Consider the following 24,182-nt stretch of genomic DNA (forward strand, 5'->3'; position numbering starts at 1 on the left):
CCTTCTTAAGAGGAACTTGACACTTTGCACACACTTTTTATGAATGTGACATTCATAGAAATGGGAGTTACACATGCAAAGACATGCAACTCTTTTCTCATCTCTTTAAAAGAGGTGCTTCTCTCTCACATTTTCATCTAGTCTCCATTATTCACATCAATTTTTTGATGCTATTGTAAATGAGCTATTTTGCTCCATTTCTCTCTCTCTCTCCCTCTCTCTCTCTCTCTCTCTTTTGCCTCATTCATCATACTCACAAGGGGTTTTCTTTGCTTTCCCCTTATCAAATCCTTGTCTTTTGTGTTGCTTCCTCTTTGGTATTGCTCCATTGATCTTGTATCATTTGTATGGTAAAACTCTTTTTGCTCTCTTGGATTAAATCTATTATTTCATGCTATTTCATTTTATTATATTTTATCATTTCAATCACTTTTTCTTCCATGGTATCAGAGCTTTCTAATCTTTGTTTTGAGCTTTTGTGAAGGTTACCATATTGGAGAACTTTGTTGAGAGGAGAAGTGAAGAAAAAAAATTCATTCTTATTTTTTTTTCGCAGGTTTTTTATTCAATCTTCGAAATTTTTTTCTAACCCTCCTTGGAAGGTTTACCGCCAAAGAGTTCTTTATTTTTTATTTTTTCTAACCTCCTTTGGAAGGCTTGCTGCCAAAAGATTATTTATTTTTAATTTTTTTATTATGTCTAACCCTATTTCTGTTGTAGGTTTTTTAAGTTTTTGAAATTCAAGTTTTTTTTCTGTTTTTGTTTTAGAAAGGAAAGTACAACAGTTCGTATTTTTCTTATATCTCATAATCTATGATCTGGGTTTGCTTGAAATTTTAACAGCATTTAGAAAACATAAAAATGAAAAAACTATTTAAATTTCATTTGTATCAAAATAGTATTGCGAAAGTTATTGTACTGTATGTGCAGTATTATTTATTTTTCAAGTTTTAAGACAACAGTTCGTATTTTTATGATATCTCTCAATCTGTGATTTGGGTTTGACTGAAATTTGAATAGCATTTAGAAGACATAAAAATGAAAAAAATCTTTAAATTTTATTGAAAATAGAGTTAAATTAAAAAATTTATCGCTCTCTGTGTGTAACACTTTTTTCAATTTTTAAAAATTTTTATTTTTCCTTGTTTCTTCAATCTGACCAGTGGTTTTGCAGGAAACATTTTAGTTTTTAATTTTGAATCTCTAAATCTCTTAATAATTATTGAACATTCTTGTGGATAATAAGTCTCACTTTTTTATTTCAAATCTATTATTTAAATTTTAAACGTAATTTTTTAAATCATGTCGACTTTAATTCCAAAAATTAAGTTAAATAACTCAAACTATCATGCTTGAAAAACTCATCTTTCATTTATATTCCGTTTTAAGCATATTTTAGATATTGCTACTGACCCTTCTGTAGTTCCTGGTACCTCGGCTACACAAGATGAAAAAATGCATGGAATACTAAAAATGAGGAAGCCCTTGGCCTCATTGGTATATCTCTTAACCCAGATTTATATGTTCTAATTTTTCATTGCACTAATGCCCATGAAGCTTGGGATATTTTAAAGCAAACGTATGACAGGCCATCTAAATCACGCAAGATTCAATTGGAAGATAATTTGGAAGACTTAAGGTATATTGATTTCAAATCTATGGATGAATTTTTACTTAAATTTGATTATATTAAAAGTCAACTAATTGGATTAGGTGTTACTCTGACTGATATTAGATTAATTACCATAATTTAAAGAAATGTCTTCCTAGACAATTTGAACAATTTATTACTAATGTTCATTCTCAACTTGCTATTCCTACTTTGTCTACTCAATTAACTTATAGTATTTTTCAAAATTTGTTACATCAAGAGGAAGCTAAGTTGTTACAATTTGGTACTCTTAGATCAAATGAACATGCTTTTGTGTCTAAAAGTCAAAATCAGAATTTTGAATCTTCTAATAATGATTCTTCCAATACTTATAATAATAATAATCACAATAATCATCCAAATACTCATCGTAATAATAATCATTCTAATCAATCTAATAAAAAACCCAATAATTGTTTTAAAAAACAAAAAGATAATCAACCTATCAATAACAATAATCAAAACTCTCATCCATCTCATCATGCTTTTATTGTTAGTTACAATGTTACTAAAAATTTAGAATGGATTATTGATACTGGTGCGTCTCAACATGTTACTTTTCATAAAGAAGTGTTTGATTATTTAAAACCCGATCTTTCTAATATTTCAATTCAATTAGCTAATAATCATAATTGCAAAGTTGAAAGATTTGGTAATGTTAGTATTTCAAATAAAAAATTACATGATGTCCTTTATGTTCTTGAGTTGAAATACAATCTTCTTTCTGTTGTAAAATTATGTCAAAATTACAAAGTTGAGTTTTATAAGGATATGTGCTCTATTATTGATCCTAACACTAATGAAGTTGTTGCTAATGCTAAGTTAGGCCATGATAACATATTTAAATTTTTTGAGTTCACCTCTTCTAGACACTCTTTGCACAAAGATATTACTTTTAATATAGAGCATGAAAGACTTGCCCATTTTAAAAATGAGCATATCTCATCTAATACAGTTAAAAATTTACCTCCTATTGCTTTATCTAAGATGACATGTACAAAATGCATGAGTGAAAACATGCAAAATACCAAAGGTTATCAAGCTTATAATCCTATTACTAACAAAGTGCACATAGCATGAAATGTTTGTCTTACAGGAAATGGTGTGTATGAATTCTTCTAATGCTCAAAATGAACAAGTTCATGAAAGTATAATTGTGTTAGTGGAGGACCAACCTCATTCTCTAAACCCTACTCAGATATCTACCTTTATTCCTCCTATTCTTTCTTACAATGGTAATGGTAATGATGCATTTATAGATCATGGTAATAATGTTAATATTGATAATGGTAATAATGATAATGTTGAAAGAAATGATGCATTCATACATCATGACTCTTCCTCTAGTGATAAATTTGTTAAGAGAAAAAATAAATGGTTTCAAAAAGTACTTAGTAAAAGAGATCTATTTTTAGAATGGGTGGACTTCAACCTAGGAGGATTAATTACTGCAAATATTGTTTGATGTTAATAATTCTCTTTCATCATTTTTGGCATTTCTCTTTAGTATGTTGCCTAGAAATTATGTTCTATATATGACCTTAATTCTATTTGCTTGATTTCAGACCATGATAGTTTAGGTATATTTATTCATGTGTATATATGGGGGCCCACATATATATCCTGATAAATATAGAACTTATTGTGTCTCTTGTGACTTATCAAATATGAGTGCATTCTTTATTTCACATAAGTAAATTTATTTTATTTATTTTTCTTATTCCTTAGGATTATGAGTTATTATACACTATTGCTTTCAACATTTATTTTGTTCTACTGATTAGCACATAAGTGTAGTTTATGCTTTTTTAGCATCATTCTATTGCCATATTGGCACTTTATGGTTAATACTATTTATTATTGGAGTTTCCTTCCAATTTTAGTTAATTTGACTTATCTTGAAGGCATTTTACTCTTGTTTGAAAGCAGTCAATTGTTAATTCTCATACTTCTTCCCTTTGACATCTTTGAAAATATGTCATATAATGTTATGTATACTTCTTTTCTTAAATCATGAGTCATGCAGGTTATGGATTGATCACCCATTAACTTGTAGTAAAATGACTTATTAGTGGACTGTCTATATCCACGTGATTGAAGCATTGTTGATGTTAGATATATTATCTAGCCTTTTCTATGGTCTTTTCTTGGAAGTTTTGATAACATATTTGTTCTTTGCAGGATATGATTTATCTTGATTTCTTTGCGGTATGAAGTTACACTTATATTTACTCTATGAGAATTTACTTATACATAAAAAGTTCCTAACTTTTTATCCTTGTGGATAAAAGATGAAATTAAGATGAAATTAAGATGAAATTATAAGATGAAATATAAGATGAAATTATCCTTGTGGATAGTTGCCTTTGTTTCTATGTTTCAGGTAATCCATTAAGGCACATACAAGATATCATTATTCGTTGTACAGATCTTATGCCACATGAATCCACTTGAAGATGTAACACACTTGAAGAATTATCCACTTCTCTTGGCTCTCCAATGATGTACCCATGATAATAGAGACCTCTTGCACAATAAAGATATTTCAAAAAATCAAGTTGTAATATTGTAAATTGGTTTTGACAACATCTCTTCAAGTAAAGATTAAAGGGGGGTGTTAGAATTAATAATCTTTCCTTGGTTGTATTTATTATTTATTTATTGGGATAAACCAAGGTATCCCTTATGTATTATTTATTTGTCCTTTAGTCCACATGTAAAAGACATGCCATTCTTGTCCTATTGTCCACTTGTGAGGACAACTCATTTTTGTATTTTCTTTAATAAGGAAAATAGATATTCCTCCTTAAGAGGAACTTGACACTTTGCACACACCTTTTATGAATGTGGAATTCATAAAAATGGGAGTTACACATGCAAAGACATGCAAATCCTTTCTCATCTCTTTAAAAGAGGTGCTTCTCTCTCTCATTTTCATCTAGTCTCCATTATTCACATCAAGTTTTTGATGCTATTGTAAATGAGCTATTTTGCTCCATTTCTTCTCTCTCTCTCTCTCTCTCACACACACACACACACACACACACACACACACATTCTTAAGCTTTTGAATAATTCATAATACTCACAAGGGGTTTTCTTTGCTTTCCCCTTATCAAATCATCGTCTCTTGTGTTGCTTTCTCTTTGGTATTGCTCCATTGATCTTGTATCATTTGTATGGTAAAACTCTTCTTGCTCTCTTGGATTAAATCTATTATTTCATGCTATTTCATTTTATTATATTTTATCATTTCAATCACTTTTTCTTACATGAACCCTAGTGACACCCTTGTTTTGGCCACGGAGAGCCTCCATCATCTATGGCCATCCCATACCGAAGAGTCTCCAAGGTGCTCTAAGTGCAAATTGAGGTTGATCTTTCGAGGGTTGTAACTCAGAGCTCATGAGAGCTATTGATGAAATTTTGAATGCTACATGATGGTCATACTGAGGCCCAAAATAATTTATCTAATTTTTGAGAGATCGCATTCCATTTGGATTTGGCACAACAATCTTGTTTGATGACAAAACTCATAGTGTACCTCAGTTCATAGGTGCATCACAATGTAACTTTGAAACCACTAATATTGGCATTGAATAATTAGTGTCATTAGCTCTAGATGGTTGGGTGAACCCTAGTGACATCCCTTTTCTGGCCATAGAGAGCCTCCATTGTCTACAGTCGTCCTGTACCAAAGAGTCTCCAAGGTGCTCTAAGTGTGTATCGAGGTCAATCTTTCAAAGGTCGTAACTTGAAGCTCATAAAGGCTATCGATGAAAAATTTAATGATACGTGATGGTCATACTGAGGCCTAAAATAACTTATCTCATTTTTGAGAGATCACATTCCATTTGGATTCAGCACAACGATCTCACCTGGTGCCAAAACTTGTAGTGTGCCTCAGTTCATAGGTTCATCACAATGCAACTTTGAAACCACTAAGATTGGCATTGAATCATTAGTGTCATTAGCTCTATATGGGTGGGTGAACCCTAGTGACACCCTTGTTCTAGCCATAGAGAGCCTCCATTGTCTATGGCCACCTTGTACTAAAGAGTCTATAAGGTGCTCTATGTGCGTATCGAGGTCTATTTTCTGAGGGTCGTAACTCAAAGATCGTAAGGGCTATCAATAAAATGTAAAATGCTATAGGATAGTCATGCTGAGACCTAAAATAACCTATCTCATTTTTGAGAGATCACATTTCATTTGGATTCGACACAATGATCTCACTCGATGCCAAAACACGCAATGTGCCTCAGTTCATAGGTGCATCACAATGTAACTTTGAAATTGCTAATCTTGGCATTGAATCATCAATGCAATTAGCCCTATATGGGTGGGTGAACCCTAGTGACATCCTTTTTTTGGTTGTGGAGAGCATCCATTGTTCACAACCACACCGTACAGAAGAGTCTCCAAGGTGCTCTAAGTGTATATCGAGGTCGATCTTTTGAGGGTCATAACTTAGAGCTCATGAGGGCTATCGATGAAATGTTGAATGCTACAAGATGGTCATGCTAAGGTCTAAAATAACTTATCTCATTTTAAAGAGATCACATTCTATTTGGATTCGGCACAATAATCTCGCTTGATGCCAAAACTTGAACTGTGTCTTAGTTCATAGGTGCATCATAACATAACTTTGAAACCACTAATCTTGACATCAAATCATCAGTTCCATTAGCTCTAGATGGATAAGTGAACACTAGTGACATCCTTTTTCTAGCCATGGAGAGTATCCATCATCCATAGCAACCCCATACTGAAGAGTCTCCAAGGTGCTCTAAGTGTATATCGAGGTTGATCTTTCAAGGGTCATAACTTAGAGCTCGTGAGGGCTATCGATGAAATGTAAAATGCTACAAGATGGTCATGTTGAGGCCTAAAATAACCTATCTCATTTTTGAGACATCACATTCTGTTTGAATTTGGCATAGCGATCTCACTTGATGCCAAAACTTGTAGTGTGCCTTAGTTCATAGGTGCATCACAGGGTAACTTTGAAATTGCTGATCTTGGCATCAAATCATCAGTGCCATTAGCTCTAGATGAGTAGGTAAACCCTAGTGACGACCTAGTTCTAGCCGTGGAGACCCTCCATCGTCCGCGGTCACTTTGTACCAAACAGTCTCCAAGGTGCTCTAAGTGTATATCAAGGTCAATCTTCTGAGGGTCGTAACTTAGAGTTCATGAGGGCTATCAATGAAACATAAAATACTAGATGATGGTCAAGCCAAAGACTAAAATAACCTATCTAATTTTTGAGAGATCACATTTCTATTGGATTTGGCACAGTGATCTCGCTTGATGCCAAAACTTGTAGTGCGCCTCAGTTCATAGGTGCACCACAGTGTAACTTTAAAATAGCTAATCTTGACATTGAATCAGAAATGCCATTAGCTTTGGATGGGTAGGTGAACCCTATTGACACCCTTGTTCCAGTTGCAGAGAGCTTGCATTGTCCATGACCACCCTAGTGCGGGAGCACCTAGGTAGTCTAGTTTGTACCTAGTGCTTCTTTCTTGTCATTTTGGCTTGTAGTTATGCTAGCCACATTAGTAGTGGTTTATTAAAACCTATTATGTCCTTAGGTAAGGTTGACTTAGTTGCTAAGTGGGTTTTTGCTCCTAGGTTGTTGTTATGCCTATAAGTTGCTCAATAGGGGTTAGGTTGACCAAAGAGGTAGAAAAGTTGACCAAGCATCAAAAATCATCTTGGAATGTCTAAATCAACCTAATAGGACCCCTTACCAAGTTTGGTGAACTTTTCTAATTAAGAATTTTAAGTTATAGCAAAAATTGCTAAAAATTGCAAAAGTTGCAATTTTTGTAAAGTGAGAATGAGTGCAAAGAGTTAGCTAGGGGTTTGAGGATGACCATACAAGGTCGGGAACACCTATATAAGGTGTGAAATGACCTTGCTATGACTGTGATTTTAATGTGCTAACAACAACATCTAGTTGAAATTTGTTTGACATATTGATTTTTAGTTATTTTAGAGCTATTGGTTGATCCAAACTCATACATATCAATGCCATGATGCTGATGGAAGCCTTGAATCTTTCTTGCATTTCTAAAATGTCATGTGGGCTTGGTTAGCCGAATGTGTAGTAAAATCTCATAATAGCACTTGTTCTAATTTTTCTTTATAAAGTTGATGTACCAGGGTGAAGGAGGTGAATTGTAGAGATTATTTTAAATTAAACATATATGATAACATTTCAAATTAAACATTGCATCAAAATTTGATGATAAAGATTTTTAAAATGTTATTCACAAATTATTGCATTTAAATCGAATATAAAAAACATGATCAAAATGAATGATATTCCATAAACATAAACAATACACATGATCCATGATAAATTGAACAATACTATACTAAATTAATATGTATATCATTGTGCACATAAATGACAAAAATATATATCAAAATACATAGATCCAAATACAAAATGTGGTTGATCATGCCACCAGAATGTGCATAATATCAATGTTTCTATAAACAATGTGGCATATGTCATTTCAAAATGTCTCATGATGCATCCTATAACAATTATACTATCCTAGGCTACTGGTGGATGATCAAAATGCAACCTCTTCGCTACACTAGGTGGATCAGATTCCTCTTACATAAACAAAAAAGAAAAACCCAAAGTTAGACTACTAAATTTATATGATTCTTTGTATCTAACATTGAATTACTCAAATACATAATGATCTTTTTTTAATGAAGATTTATAGTATTAAACTTTCATTATAAATAGCTCTCTCATCGACCTCCTACAATAGTTAGGAGTCCTCTCATATGTCCTCAACAATGCTTGTACCTCACTAATTTTGACCTATATATGTACAAATATGTTTGTTAGATGAACCTACAACTTAAACTATAACATTATAATTCATAGCATGCTAAATTTATAACATATAATCAAGAATTCAAACTACAACTTACCTGTGTCAACTCCTCCTTAGGATATAATGGCTGTGTCAGCAAAGATACAAAACTCTTCCATCCAACCTCCAGTGCACTAGGTGTTTCCTATGAGATACAAAATACTAGTTGTTAATATTAGAAAAATATTTTTTGAATTTATTTATGAAAATAAGGAAAATAAAAAATAAATGATACTTATACATACAATGGGGCTCTTAATGTGAATGGAAATGCCAGAGTGTTTACAACATGGAATCTGCATGGGCTAATCACCATTAGCCACGCCCTATACAATAAAGAATGTAATTAAATTTTATTACCAATTTTTTTTTATACAAGAATGCATTGATATTTAATAAAATAGAAAGAACCTAATTACCTTTCCCTTGTCAATAGGTCCTGCCTCATCCCTCACACTCTGTCCCCCATTGACAGGTGATACCTACAATAAAAAAGAAAGATTAGAAACCATATAGGCTACAATATCAAATAGAAAAAATAATGAGAACACAACATAATGTACCATAGATGTCTCAAGATGAAATTAAATAGCCGAGAGTGTGACATCATCAACTTCTCTAAGCTCCTCCTCAGTCATCAACTAAACATGAATGAAGATCACATACATGTATAAGTTAATATGATTTTAAAATTAAAATTACTCTATTATAAAGATTAACTTTAAATCACATATGTTGTAACAAAAAAATGTATACACATACTAACATAGAGGAGTCCATGCCTCTACATGCCCCTCCTCTCTCATGTCAAGTTGTGTAGCCTCTGTATGTACGTTTGGTGTATCCTCGTCAAATACAAACTGATACTTAGAAAGATCACCTATGGAACCCAGACAAATATTCTTGCACATTATCCAAGTATAGGGCACACAAACATGTGATAAGCTCATCGATGATGAACTTGCACTAGAATCATGAACATGGGTAGGCAGAACTGACCTATCCTAGGATATCAATAGGCTACTCAATCTATGGATGACTCTAATAGTTTGAGAGCTAGCCTTTGCAATGATATTAGGATGTTGCACTCGAGGAGGGGGAGAAATCAATAAGGGGGACAAAAGTGCCAGTCCTACACCTATGTTGGGCTTCATGCTCCAATAGTTCACCTTGAGGCCCAACACAAATTCTACATACAATTTTCTAGGGAAATAAAATGGCACCTCTAAATTTCTATGTGGAGGGATGTCAAAAACCATCCACCAATGATCTCAAAAGTTCAAACATATAGTGTCATTTGTGTACCATTTAATTGATAGTTTGGGCTTTTTGTTATCGACTTGTATATCAGGTTTTGGGTTCACAAAAAGAGCAACCAAATCATCTTTACTTATATTGAGGATCACAACCTCATCATAGTCCAACCCATCATCAAACATGGCATGCATTTCCTCAAGCCAATGAAGAGCGACATTTTGTTCATTGGTAAGTGTTTCAATATTATCCACTATGGTGTTTAATGTAGATAATATAGTAGCCAATGTGGGTACAGTATTATATGTGGTTTGGAAAGCCCTCAATTTGGCAAGACTTTCAAATATCAAATCTTTGATTTGAGGAGGATTTTGAAGGGGTAGGGGATCATTTGGTGGATGGTTTTGATGGGGCATTGGATCATTTGGTAGGGGGTTACAAGCAACATTATTTCTTGCCTTAGTATCATCATTTTGGTTAGCCATACCTATTAATTCGCAAAACATAATTTCTATTTAAAACAACCTAAATTTCAACAATTTCTAATTTAAAAAAACCTATTTTAAAAAAAATTCAATTAAAAATAACTAATTTATAATAAAATTCATTAAAAACATTTTAAAAAAACAAAACATACTCACTGATATTGTATACCCATTCTAAGATCGGATACCAGAGCTCCAAACAACAAAAAAATGCAATGTAAAACATTGCTTGGGTTTTTTTAAAAATCAAACTCATAGGTATCGAGTATCTAATTTCAAATTAGATACTCGATATTATTGGGTGTTTGATATGAAATCAGATACCTAATGAGGCTTGGTCCTAACTTTTTACCTTTGGTATCAAGATGGGTAGAAAAAAGTTAGAGCAGATTTTGAAACACTTTTAGACATTTTCAAACTATATTTTTTTCCAATTACCACTTTTTGGCACACCATGATCCTGCACATACCCTATTCCTTGTTCAATATGAGGATGTTTCCTTTAAGCATTTTCATTTTTGAGACAAAAATAAACATTCTAGATCCTTTAAAATTACCTTGAGACCACCATTCCTTAATGCATTCTAGAAAGTTTGAATCTAAAAATCACATTTTTTTGCACTTGAAAGAATTTCTTACTAGTTTATATGGTTCAAAAAATTCAACTTTGATTGGGATGTGATCAAACCTAGCAATCAAGAGAATAGATGATTGGATGTTAAAGTTATTTTCACCCAAGTCTCCTTTAAGGAAAAACCTATCCAATTTTTCAGCTATAAAGGAAAAATCATTCCTTTTATTGTTCCATGTGAAATTCCCATCATTAAGTGGGATATCAATTAGGTTATGAAGATTACACCAGTTTTTAAAATCTTTAGTAGCTTGAGAGATATGTTGGATTCCTCCTACTTTTTCATTTAAGTTTAGAATTGTGTTAAAGTCTCCACCTAATAAGATAAGATTATTCTTATGATTGTTAATAAATACACTAATTTCTTCCCAAATCACTTTTTTATCTAAATTATGTGTTGGCCCATAAATGTTCACTAAGATAAACTTGAGATTGGATTTCAAGCTTTTGACTGTGTTGCTGATCCAATTGTTATTTATATTTAAGATGTCTAAGGTTACTTTCCTAGGGTTCCATACGAAGCCTAAACCCCCAGATGCACCTAAAGATTCTTGTAGAATGATACTCCAGCTAACTAATTTCTTACCTAACTTAGTTCCTTCTATCTTATTTAAATTTTTTTCTTGTAATAAATAATTTTAGATTCAAATAGTTTTAGATTTCTTTTAAGTAATCTTTTTCTACTAGGGGCATTTAATCCCCTAGCATTCCATGTAGTTATCTTCATGCTTCCTTGGGAAGGCACTTCCCCTTCACATTGTTAAATAGCTGATAAATCTTTTGTTGCTCTCTGACTTGACCATCCACTTCTCTGAGTTCTTTGAGAGATTTTCTTCCTCTTTTAGCTTTCTCTTTGCCAAACTTAGGGAAGTTTACTCTTTCTTGATTCATTTGAATACCTAGCTGATCAATGTTCTTTTGTGCATTTAGAGTGATATCAGATTTTCTTTCTACTTTCCCTTCCATATCTTCACTTTCCAATTCTTGTAAAATTTGCTCTACTATGTTTAACTGATTTTTTGATGTGTTATCCTCTAAAGATGGTAGCTTCCTGATATCATTCCCCTTAGAGACCTCACTTTGCACTATCAATGGTATATTTTTAGTTATTTGTGTAGCTTTCCTACCTTTATCATCACTTTCTATTTTTACCAAATCTCTTTTAAGTCTTCATAGGTATAATTATCTCCTCCTAATTTTAAGACTCTTTGAATCAGGTTCTCTTTCTGAGCATCAATGCTCCTATTTATATTCTCAAAGCATAAAACTTGGATTAATTCCTTGGTTAATGAGTCTAGATTGTCTACTTCAAACTTGGTAAGGTTCATACTCCCTAGCTCTTCATCCCGTATTAGATCCCTACGTAGAAATTCCTAAAAATATTGTGTCAACGGTCTTTCTACAATGCTAAGATCACTACTCTTATCCTTATGATTACTATCAAAAGGAAAGGGAGAGTCAGTTTTAGTTGATGGTGTCTACCAAAATTTAGATAACCTAATGACTGCCTCTTTGTTGGTACTTCCAATTATTTCTCCATTATCTTTTGTCTGAGGCTGTGGCGATCCAAAGTCCTCTTCTATATTACTGACCTCCCCTTTTCTTGCCTCTTCCCTTTCGAATAAAAAGAAGTTTTCTAGTTCTTTTATGCTGGTACCCCCATTGTCTAATAGCTTCTCAATATGCAATTTCTCTATGTTTTTGAAGACTTTACTTTTGTAATTGGAATGCTTGATTTTTTGGGCTCATTATTTTTACTATTGTTAAAGGTTAAACCTTGTAACAATGTATTAACCTTATCTTGAATACTATTATAGTTATCCATATTAACATCTTTGAAACTTTTCTTTCCATAGGAGATCTGTGAGTTTGGTGAAGCACGGAATTCTTTACCATCCCCTATTTTGATATCTTAAGATTTCCTTTGCTGCTATCTAATGCTACATATTTCGCCTCTGCAATCTTTTGATTATCTATTGTCTTTTCTACTTGTCTATTTTCTAGAGCTTTCTTTTGAGCCTCCTTTGTATCTAAGGGGAAAGTGTATCTAGCCACTAATGATGGATACACTTTCTAATCTTATTTCTTCTAGCTGCCCCCTCATCATGGATTAGTTTTGGTTGAATCATTGTGTCCTATTGAGTTTCTATGGGAGACTTCTTGGAAGAAAAGACCTTTTGATGTTCTTTATGATTTCTAATTTTCATCATATGAAAAGTGCTATTGAGGTCCATATTAAGTTGCAAAGTTTTGAATATAATTTTTCTATTGTCATCTAATCTTATTATTTATGAGATTTTACCTTAGTATTTATGAAATTTTAGTCTATAGATAGCTCTGTTAGTAATCACTTTTGTCTACATGGATTCGAAATTGTTTATCTTACTTTTAATAAGTAGTTTTACATTGTTACATAAATGGAAGGAAGAATCTATACTTATCAAATCACCCATAGATGAACCTAATTTCTTGATAATCTCCAATTGTAAAAGTTTACGAGTGAGGGATTGAATGATAAACCAAGATGGAATCATGAAATCTAGCATCCCTTCCTTACAATCTGGAGTCCATTCAAAAAATTTAACAACATATCCTTTAAAAAAATAGTTAGAAATGAAAAGAAGTCTTTTTTAATATATTCATCATTGCAGTGCAAATAAAGTTATCTATATGAATAGTGAGAGATACTCACCCGATCCTTGCAAAATTCTTGTAACCAATTGGTGAGATTGAGTAATTCACACTTGGGGCCATTCCAAAATGTGAATATGCTAACCTTTTGGCAATCTTGACATCAATCTTCACTTTCCTAATTACTAATGATGATGGTATTATCATCAAAGATGGGAGGGAATGAGATAGGGAAAGATCTAGGGTTTGATTAGTGCCGAGAGAACTAACAGTCGAGATCCTATGATGAGGGGGGACATATGAACTAGGTGATACACATGGAGATGGGAAGATAGGGATCTCTATCCTTCTATGTTGGGCCTTATAATGATGGGGGAAGATCCAAAGACACATCTACGAGAAACCCTATCTACTTAAAGAACAATTCATTTTTATTGGATCGAGCATATTTAGTGAGATTAAAATACCTAATATGGTTGTCTAGGCTTGTCATAGAAAAAATAATGTGTGAGATCTAAGGAATCCCAACAGAATTGAGGAATAGGGGGAGTTACCATACTTGGAATGATTATTCTGAGTAAAGTCTTTTTTCTCTTGGTGGGAATAGCCATAACCATTCTTAATTTGAGTTCAAGGGGAAGATTGCGAGAAATTCTTAGGCTCCTAGCTACTTTGATTGCTGATTTTGTATTTTGGTATGATAGTATATGTCCTCTTTCCTTCTTCACTCTTTTCTCTTGATACAAAATAGCATTGGATCCAAGACTGTGAGATTTTTGTCGCCGCCATTGGGGTTCTAGATCCTATATCCCCTCTAAAATGGAGAACACATTTGAGGTGTTGACAACATAATTGGAGCCAACAAAAACCTTTTTGTGAGGTGAACACTAAATTGAATCCCAATTATCCAATGTTTAACTAGGGTTTTGATCTTTTTGTAGTGGGGGTCTTAAACATTTCGCAAGAGGTCTGGATATTTGACTAGTCATATTTCCTACCTTTTCGAATTTTTTGAAAATTTTTCTTTATTCACAATTATAGTAAAGAAATATTAAATCTTTAATATTTTAACATCCACAAGATCAAAATGAATTAATATATTTTATTATAATTTATCAAATAATTTTTTTATTAAAAATTCAAATTCCATACTTTCTCTTGTAAACTTAATTATATGAAACTATTATCATTAGATTATTAGATTTAAAATTTGCTAATAAGTAATACTCAAATCATTGAAAATTAGTAAAATGTTTTTGGTGAAGATTTCTAAATTCTCACTATGCAATAATATCTCCATTTAACATTTTAAAATTTTAATATGTATACGTACAAGTCAAACTTCTCTTTCACTCTAGAAAATTGTATAGGGTACAAGTGCTATAACTGTAGTAAAAGAATTTTTCTGAAATGAATTCTCTCTCCCACAAAAGTAATTGATATCTTTCCTTTGAAGGGTCTTATACCAAATGAAAATGATAGAAAACTGAATTCAAAAGCTCTATGAGGAATAAATTCTCAAAAACTAATAATTAACTTATAATAATTATTATATGTAATCTAACATCCCCACAATAGTATGGCCATTAAATTTAAATTTGATGGAAATTGTTCTATGTAGTTTTTAGTTTTTCCTATATTTCTTTGCATGAATGACCACAAAAGATTAAAAAAATTTCATATATAAATTAGGGCTTCCATGCATGATATTTCAGTGGCAACAACATATTGCTAAATCAAATAAAATAAAAAAGAGGCTATGGATCATCCTATGGCTCAAATACAAAGGCTATACTCATGGTATTCTACAACAAATTCAAAATCAAAATCTTGATATCAAACAATGTCTAAGCCATTAAATTTAAATTTAGTGAAAATTATTTTTATGCCAAGGAGTGAAGTAGTTTACAAAATTTCTTGACAATTTTGGAGAGAAGAGTGGAGTGCCAAATTTATTTATTTTATTTTGAAGATAAGGAGAAATTTAGAGTAAATCCATGCGAAGACACAAATAAATTATTATTTAAACTAAACAATATGCAAGTTGGGATATTGCCACAACACAAATCAATATATTTTTGTGAAAAATGAAATTGGTAAAAAAAAAAGAGCCAATTCTCAAATGGTTAAATAACTGGAACTCTCCAAACATAATTTGAGCTACTTTAATTATCTAATACACTTTTAAAATCAATAATTAAGTTTAAAGTACTTTCAAATTTGGGTTAAATGAAATCATCATAATGAAATAAGGGGTATAAAGGAGTGTGGTTGCAGAGTGAGACCAACTATGACACATGTATGCTACAATTGCAACTGACTTTGTCCTCAGTTAAACAATCCCCCTTCCCCTTTTAATACAATTCTCTCTCTTTTCCAACTTTTTACACTATGATCGAATAATGGAGATTTCAATACAAATATTTTTAAGCATATAACTCATCTAAATGCAAGGTTTTCTATAAGATGCTTCCTCTCATTTTCAATGCAACAGTTTCCCACATAGTGGTGGTGTTAATCCATATATCTAAACAGTATCACCAAGCCATAGAATTGACAATCAAAGTTTCTTGGTGTCTAGATAACTTCTCTCACCCTACCTCCTACCACCAAGCAACTTATATGTGTCATGCTACACAACAACTCCCTTAGTCACTCCAAGCATCTTAGTGCCCCCTTACTGAGCTGAAACTCCCTAGATGTATGAAACACTCAACTTCTTGGGCATCTAATTTTTTTTGGTGGCCATAGGAATTATGAAGTGAATGACATAAGATAATTTGCAGACATAAGACAATTTGGTGGCATCAAACACTTTTCTGTTAATGGGCTATGCCCACGGTGAAAAGCCCATTATCTTAAAAATTAATACAATTGATCATTTGAAATGGAGTCTCTAAATGGCCTTTCCCACTCAACAAAGTGAAGCCTTACTCTAAATTTTTTTTTGGTGATAATTTTTCAAGTTTTTATCTAGTTAAATTTCGTATCCTTATTTATAAGTTGTAATATTTCATTTAGGAATATTAATATTATTAGAGTTTACAATATTTAATTTGAATATTTTATTTTAGAATAAGTATATAATAGGGTTTTCTTGAATGTTGAAGATTGCACCCTCTTTTCAAATCCCATATAGAGAATCATAGGGGTGAAATAGGGCTATCCCCTCTTCCCTACCTTATTTGGCATATATTGACATGCTAGAGGAATTTCTTAGGGAGTACTCACTCTAGGATGTTAATTGCCTCTTTCCACAGATTTTGATGACCATTTTTCTTTTTGTGGATGATGTGGCTGTCTTAGTCTTCTCCTAAGAGGGTCTCAGTGGTTTCTCAGTCACCTATCCTCTTTCTATGACTTGTGATAGTTGGTGGTTAGCCTAAACAAGACTCAGGTGATGCTTTTCAATTACTTGAAGACCTCTCATCTCCACTTCTTTTTCTAGGGTATGGAGGTTGTAATGTCTTCTTCATACACATATTTGGGGGTCAAGATATTTGGTCCCTATTTTAGCATAACACTCATCATCTAGTCTTGAATTAACAAGTGGTATGGCTCTCTTACTCTTCTTGAGAGAACAACGCTTCTAACATCATTTCTAAGACACCAAGTCCAAGGTGACTCTCTTGGATACTTTGATCAAGTTGACCCTGATCTATGTTTTTGTTGTATGGTGCCTTCTCTATTTGAGTCAAATTGGGATTTTATGGAGAGGTCTAGACCATTGTTCTCAAATGTTTCATTAGATGTCATCAATACACTCCTCAAAATATTATTTTGGACAAGTTTGGGAGCACATCCTCTCAAACTTGGGGCCATCTTCAACCTTGTTTGGTTCCTCCATCATCTTTCATGCTTAGTAGACTTAGAAGGGATGACACAAATACTCTTACTTGGCCTATTACTCCTTGGAGATGATTGTGGACACCAACTTCACTAGTCAGCCTCAATGTTGGTTTGCATAGGTTTCTTCTTTACTGAATTTTGGGAGGATCGATATGGTCTGTCTTTCTCCTTTTTAGTACTCTTATGTACTATCTTATCTCCTCCCTTCCTAGCAAGTGCTAAATGGGAAAGTTGGGATGGACACAATAGGTAGTCTATTCATATGACTTGGGTTGGATGTTTGGGGGTATGGCTACAACCAAGGCTATCCTTCTATATAGAATGGTTTCTATACATACAAGATGAGGTTATTATGTGGCCTTCATACCTCTCTTGGTATTGGATGCATGCTCTCCACATATCTGTAGGATCTTTCATTGTAGGCTCTCATAAACTTTGTATTCAAAAAGTTCACTAGATCAATAGAGAGGATCAAATCCATTGGCTTTGTGACATAGAGGAGCTTGAGATAGAGATGCACTTTATTTTCTATTGCCCCATTTACTACGATATTAGAGGATGATTCTACTTTATTTTCAAAGGGTGTCTGCCTCTCTCATCTTTCTTTAGGTACAACAATCAACAATTATAAACATTTTATCTTCAAGAGACTATAAGGTTTTTGTTAGAGTAAATGGTTCTTTTCCATTTAAATTTTATATTAAGTTTACTTAGCTGAGCTAATAAATTAGGAGGAATTATATGTTCTTGGATATTATTACTAGGAGGATATTGTGAGTCATCCTTTTAACTCCAACTAATCCTAATATATCACATGTGATTAATTCCAATTTGGACACCACCCTTCTAGATTGTAGGTGGATGGTAGCTAGTTGACTCCACTAGCACTCTACTTCCTCCAAGTTGAGACACTTGTCTTAATCTTGTCCAAGCATCCTCCCAGCTCTTGCGTATATAAACAGGTTAGCTCTTATCTATTACACATTAAGAAATATTGATGCTATTAGGCCTTTGAGCATTTACATCAGAGATTATTCTTGTGTTGTTATTCTAACAATTTTATTTCCTCTTTATTAATCTATATTTTTCATTACATTCTAGTTATATTTGTTTTATACAAATTCTAACATGGCATCAGAGCATATATTTGTTTTCTACAAATTCTAACATGGCATTAGAGCAATTTTGAAAGAGTAGATTATTTTTATTAGAGGTTTTGTAAAATCTTATATTCTCTTCTCTTGCATTTTTGAATGAACTAGAGAATCAAAAAGGATTTAAGAAGATCCAGTGATTTTTCTTTTGCATATATGTGTTTTTAAAAAAAATTATTGATTGCATCACTCTAGTGGATTGATAGAGTCATTCTAACAATTCTAGTGCATCCAAAATGTTTGAAAAAGTTAAAATCAACTTTTGTTTCATCCAAATCAGAGTTTGTTTGCATCAATTACAAAGACATGCTTGGAGCTCAAATCTGGAAGAGGGTACACAAAATAGAGCATTTTTAGGGCAAATAGACCTTATTATTCTGTTAACCAATTTTGGTGCTTGGAGCTCCTTGTGGAAATTTTTTATCATTTGGCATGCAAATCAAGGTAGAAGCAAGTATATACTTTTTGGAAAATTATATTTAAAGCACATGAAATGTGCTTGGGCCAGCCCACGTGAAGTCTATAATAACCCACATGCACATTGACCAGCTGCAAGTTCAGCCAAATCAACATACAGAATTAGGTGGGAGCACTTAACATTTTAAAGACTTCAATTCCCTTTACATTTATGAATGTGGGACAAATACTTTTTCCAAATGTTGTTGGCTTACTATGTTATATTTGACTTCTATGTGATTGTCACAGTGAACATTCTTTCCTTGCCTTGACATTCATTTGACTATCACTTTTAATCACATATATTTCTGAATTACCCTTCTTCAATTGCATGTTATGTTTGGTAGTCTAACTTTGAATGGCCATAACTTGGTCATCCAGACTCCAAATTGGATGCAATTTGTTTTTTGATTTGGGGTAGAATTATCCAAATAATGCAATGGTGGTGTTAGTTTTGATTTTTTGGATGCATATGGTAATCCAAAATTGTAGGTTTTCATGACTGTACTTATGTAATCCTACATTTTGCAACTTTTGGAGCATCGTACAGGCTCATACAAACATATTTTGGAGTGCCGTTGTTTCTAGATGTGCATGATTTTTTGAGAAGAATCCAAATTATCTATAAAAAGATAGTACTATTTGGATGAAAAATATACTTTCAGCCTTTGGCCAAAATTGGCACTTGTAATTTTTTGGATTCATAGAAATCCTTAGTCCTAATTGTATAAGACTTCATTTTCTTCAGATTGGAAGTTGTAATTGCAAAATTAAGTCCACTTTGATTTATATTTTGCAAAAGTGGCAATTGTACATGCATTATGTGGGCTCCTAATTTAACATATTTAAAAATAACCAAGAAAATAGACCGATACATCTAAGGCTAGAAAATTCATATGATGGATGCACCTCACTACAACCTTGGGCCAACTATAAGGCATAACACCTTCACTTCAAGCTCTGCAACACCTAGGTGGGTTAACCTTGAGGTTCTAATATATGGTACCAGTGCAAATAAATATATAATCTAAACCTATTAATATCATCTGAAACCCTTATATCTTCTGATACTTATGCAATAACATAGGAATGAAATAGCTACAAATCATAACCTATGAACCCATAAGCTAAGTGACGGTTAATTCCTTTTAGCCCACTACAAAACATGAAAAACTAAATTGATTTGATTTAAATGATTTGTGCAAATGACCTTCATCTCAACTTGCATTTGATTTAGTGATCAATGCCTTATCCATTGCAACATAGAGTCACTACCAGCAGGATGACCTAACTCGATTTCCTTACAATTAAGTGTATCAACTAAAATCCCCAAACTCCATTCTTACTAGCATCTCCTCCATACACCCAAAAACCCTATCAAATCATTGAATCATTTACTTAACTCATTGAATTAAAAGCAACAAAAAATTTGACACACAACACATTCAAGCTGTCTTACATTAAATGAACCTTATTCATTCAATTACAAAGTTAATAGCATATGAAGAATTAGGAGACAAAACAAGAAAACACACATAATTCATTGTAAATCCCCTTTTGTATTTATACTTGGAAAGAATGAATTCATTAACTAGTAACACTGAATGAAACTTAGGATATATTACTCGATCTATCATCAATCTTCATTATCTCAAAGAAAACAATACATGAAATAAAATGAAACTTGCACAAGAATGGATGTGTGACCTTCACAGCTAGAATTCTGATCAATTAGACAAGAAATAAAACCAAAAACAACCTAGTCTCATAGAAAAAAACTATAACCCTCTTGGTTTCACATAGAAAACTGCCAACAACCACAATGGATGAAAAAGAGAAAAATATAGAGGAAGAATGGAATCCCAGATCTGATCTAAAGATGACATGTGTCCACTTGAATGTCCATCCTTTTCTATTGTAGAACATCTCTCATCTTTCTACTTGAAATATGATTTGGTTTTTATCATTGTTTTGTAAGAAACATAAAATATCTCTTCTTTAATGATGAAAAACCTTATGTTGCCAAAATATCTAAAATGCATCTGGAATGCTGATAAAAGCTCCATTTAACAGACTTAAATATGACAAAACTTTCCAATAACTACATTCATGCTACCTTTTATGTTCATTCAATTTATCATTTCACTGGAAACTAGATCTAAACTACCTCAATTGAATCAAACTAAAAACTGGGTACTTGAAACAAATTCATGCATAACTTGAACTAGTGACCTCCTATACGAAAGCAAACTCCAGAAATGGAAAGTTCATCTTCTCCTAGTTTTGTGATATATAATACTCCTATATTTTTTTATCGAGAACTCTCAGAATCTTTGTTTGAAAAATTAATTCCTTCTATGGCCCTTGAAACAAAACTATTGCATATATTTAATTTTTCATAAAGTTTAAACTATAGGATTAATTCAAACTTTATTTAAAAATGATCAGGCATGTGAATTTGAGAAGAAATTTTAAAAATTAATTTTTCGATGTAGTTTTGAATTTTCCTCCAAAAGTCCATCTTGGTCAAACATGGTTGACTGACCCTACCATATGTCAATGTATGATTGGCCGAATGTTTGCACAGTCAATTGACACATCTGCCACATGTCTACTACATCACTGGTCCATGTCACTGCCAACTCAGTCAATCACCACATCATCGGTCTACCTCAGCTACTCGCCATGTTGCATGGTTATCTTTCTTGCATCTTTACCTTAGCGACATAGTGACCACTATCAGATCTACCATGTGGTGTGATCTGATGCATCATTTAAATCCAACTACCATGTCATTGCTTGATTCATCAATTTTTTGCCATGTTGGTGTCACTTGTTGTTTTTTTATTCACCATCACCATCCAAGCAACCCACAATGTTTTTTAATTCAGGGAGGTCGCCATGTCACTACTGACAAAATTGTCACAATTTTTGGTGGTGACATAGCAACCAATAGATACTTGAAAAAAATTTGGCAGGCGCAGGTCATGCTGACATCATCTTCCTCTTAATTGGAGTGGTTGGTCAAGATTTATGGTCTTCATCCGACTATGTGGGCCCCTCTTGAACATACTTGCCTTGCTTTTGAAAAGGCTTATGTCTTAAAGACACTAAGCAATTGTGTAACTTGGTATTTAAGAACATAAGAAAGTTTCCATACAACCAATGTGGAATTAAGTTCCTAAAGTCTAAAACCAAAATCTGTGCTTTTCCTTTAACTCCCTGGTCTGATTGCCAATTTTGTATTTTTTTCATTGAAATATTCTATATATATATACTACAATCTACCATCTAAGAAATCTGATTTAGCATATTTGGGGCTTTGTGTGGGTGGAGGATGGACTCTGAACAATTGAGCAAGGAAGTAATTGTGGGGAAATCAAGCCGAAGAAAAAGAACAACGATACCACCCTTGCTTCACCTTCAAGCATTTTAATGGGACTATACTCTCCATGCCATGAGAGCTCGCTTATCCTTCTTTGCATGAATTTTCCACTTATCTACATAACAAAGTGCAGATTTACAGTCTTCTATGCAAGAATTTTCCTTTATAAAATTGAATCTCCCTTGGTAGACTCTTATTATAGCTTGCCCATTGTCTACAGTAATGTTTTTGTGGAGCTATTCCCTTCTTCATTTGCATGGAGCTCAAACATCATCTCAAAATGCCAATTGTCTCCCCTGCCATCCTTCTTGAGTGCATCAATGTAGTCTTCTACAAAATGAATATGGGAAAAGAATGTTGTGACTCACACCAAGCTGTTGCACCAAATACTTGTCCATGAAAGATCCCTGGTGATACTCGATTGCCAAGTTTCAGGAGATTAGAGTCTCAAGGCTCTCAAAATTTGGTAAGATTTTTCTGATGGTCAGTATCGAAGAAAAGTTGGTGGTGTAACTTGACATTAACACAAAAACTACAAAAAGCCAAATTGCCACCACTGCTCTACCCAAACCGCTTACAATCATCTCATCCCATATCAGATATTTCTCAAGCTTATTACTAGACTGAGTGCCTCCATCAAGATTAATCTTGATTATATTGGTACATATCTCATTATATTTCATGCAAAAACCTTCTATCATATTTTTCTTAGAAATACCAACTTTTGGATACTTTTAGTACTCCAAAACAATCCATTAATATGAAGTAATCAATCAGACCCCAAACTAGGTCCAGCTAAAACAAAATTCATTTTCAAACAACTAAATCCTTGGAGTGACCTACTGAACATTTTAAATTAACTAAAAACCATTCAATCGATCTTGATTCAACTTTTAAAATTCAATTCACCTCTTTTTGCAACTTGTCAACTTTGTGCTAGGAGGTCCTTTGATCGACTTTAAAAACTAACAAAAATAACTAACTAGGCTTTGAAATTAGATACACTAATTCTCTATTCCACATACTTTTACCCTGTCAAGTCTTGTCTCATGAAAATTTCTTAGTCAAAAGATATTGATTGTCAAAGTTACCCTTTTAAAACTGCCTGCAATCAAATGTGTCAGAAAATAATAAATTGCATTCGAATTTGGCTTCAAAAATTGGGTAAACTAACACTTGGGGAAGTGAAAGCTAGGGCATTGGTTCAATGTCATGAGAAAACATAAAAATGGGATTTGGGCTCATAACGAATAGTTGGGCATATTTGGTGAATGGTCAAAGTGGGCTACTCAAATTTGTAGGACTGGAAACATTGTCTGAAAAGTGATTTTCACAAAAGAAATGGACCTAGGAAAGTGTACAGACAGATTCATTAAGGTTTGCAAACTAGCAAACTTAAAGTAGTCTTAGAGTAGAATGAAATGGCACAATCTATTTGACCTAACCTATCACAGATTCATAGATATGACATAATGAACAGGGGTACCAACTAATCTACATTTGCTGATACCAGTAAAACATCACAAATTGCACTTGGAATCACATTTGAAAACTAATCAAACAGATTTTTAATAATATCAAAAGTGAAAGATAGAAAGTCTTTGACCTCTAGAATGTAATAGAAAAATAATTTTCTCAGTACGATCAACTGGGTCAAAGTTATAACAAGTAAAAAATTGCCTCCCAGAATTCAAAACAATTTGTATCAGCATGACAACAATAAAAGACCAACTTTGAGGGATTCAAAACCTAGTCAAAACATATCAAAATGACTCAAAATA

Source organism: Cupressus sempervirens, chromosome 7 (genome assembly GCF_028749045.1).
Source record: "Cupressus sempervirens isolate cs-2001-9-10 chromosome 7, ASM2874904v1, whole genome shotgun sequence".
NCBI classification, from domain to species: Eukaryota; Viridiplantae; Streptophyta; class Pinopsida; order Cupressales; family Cupressaceae; genus Cupressus; species Cupressus sempervirens.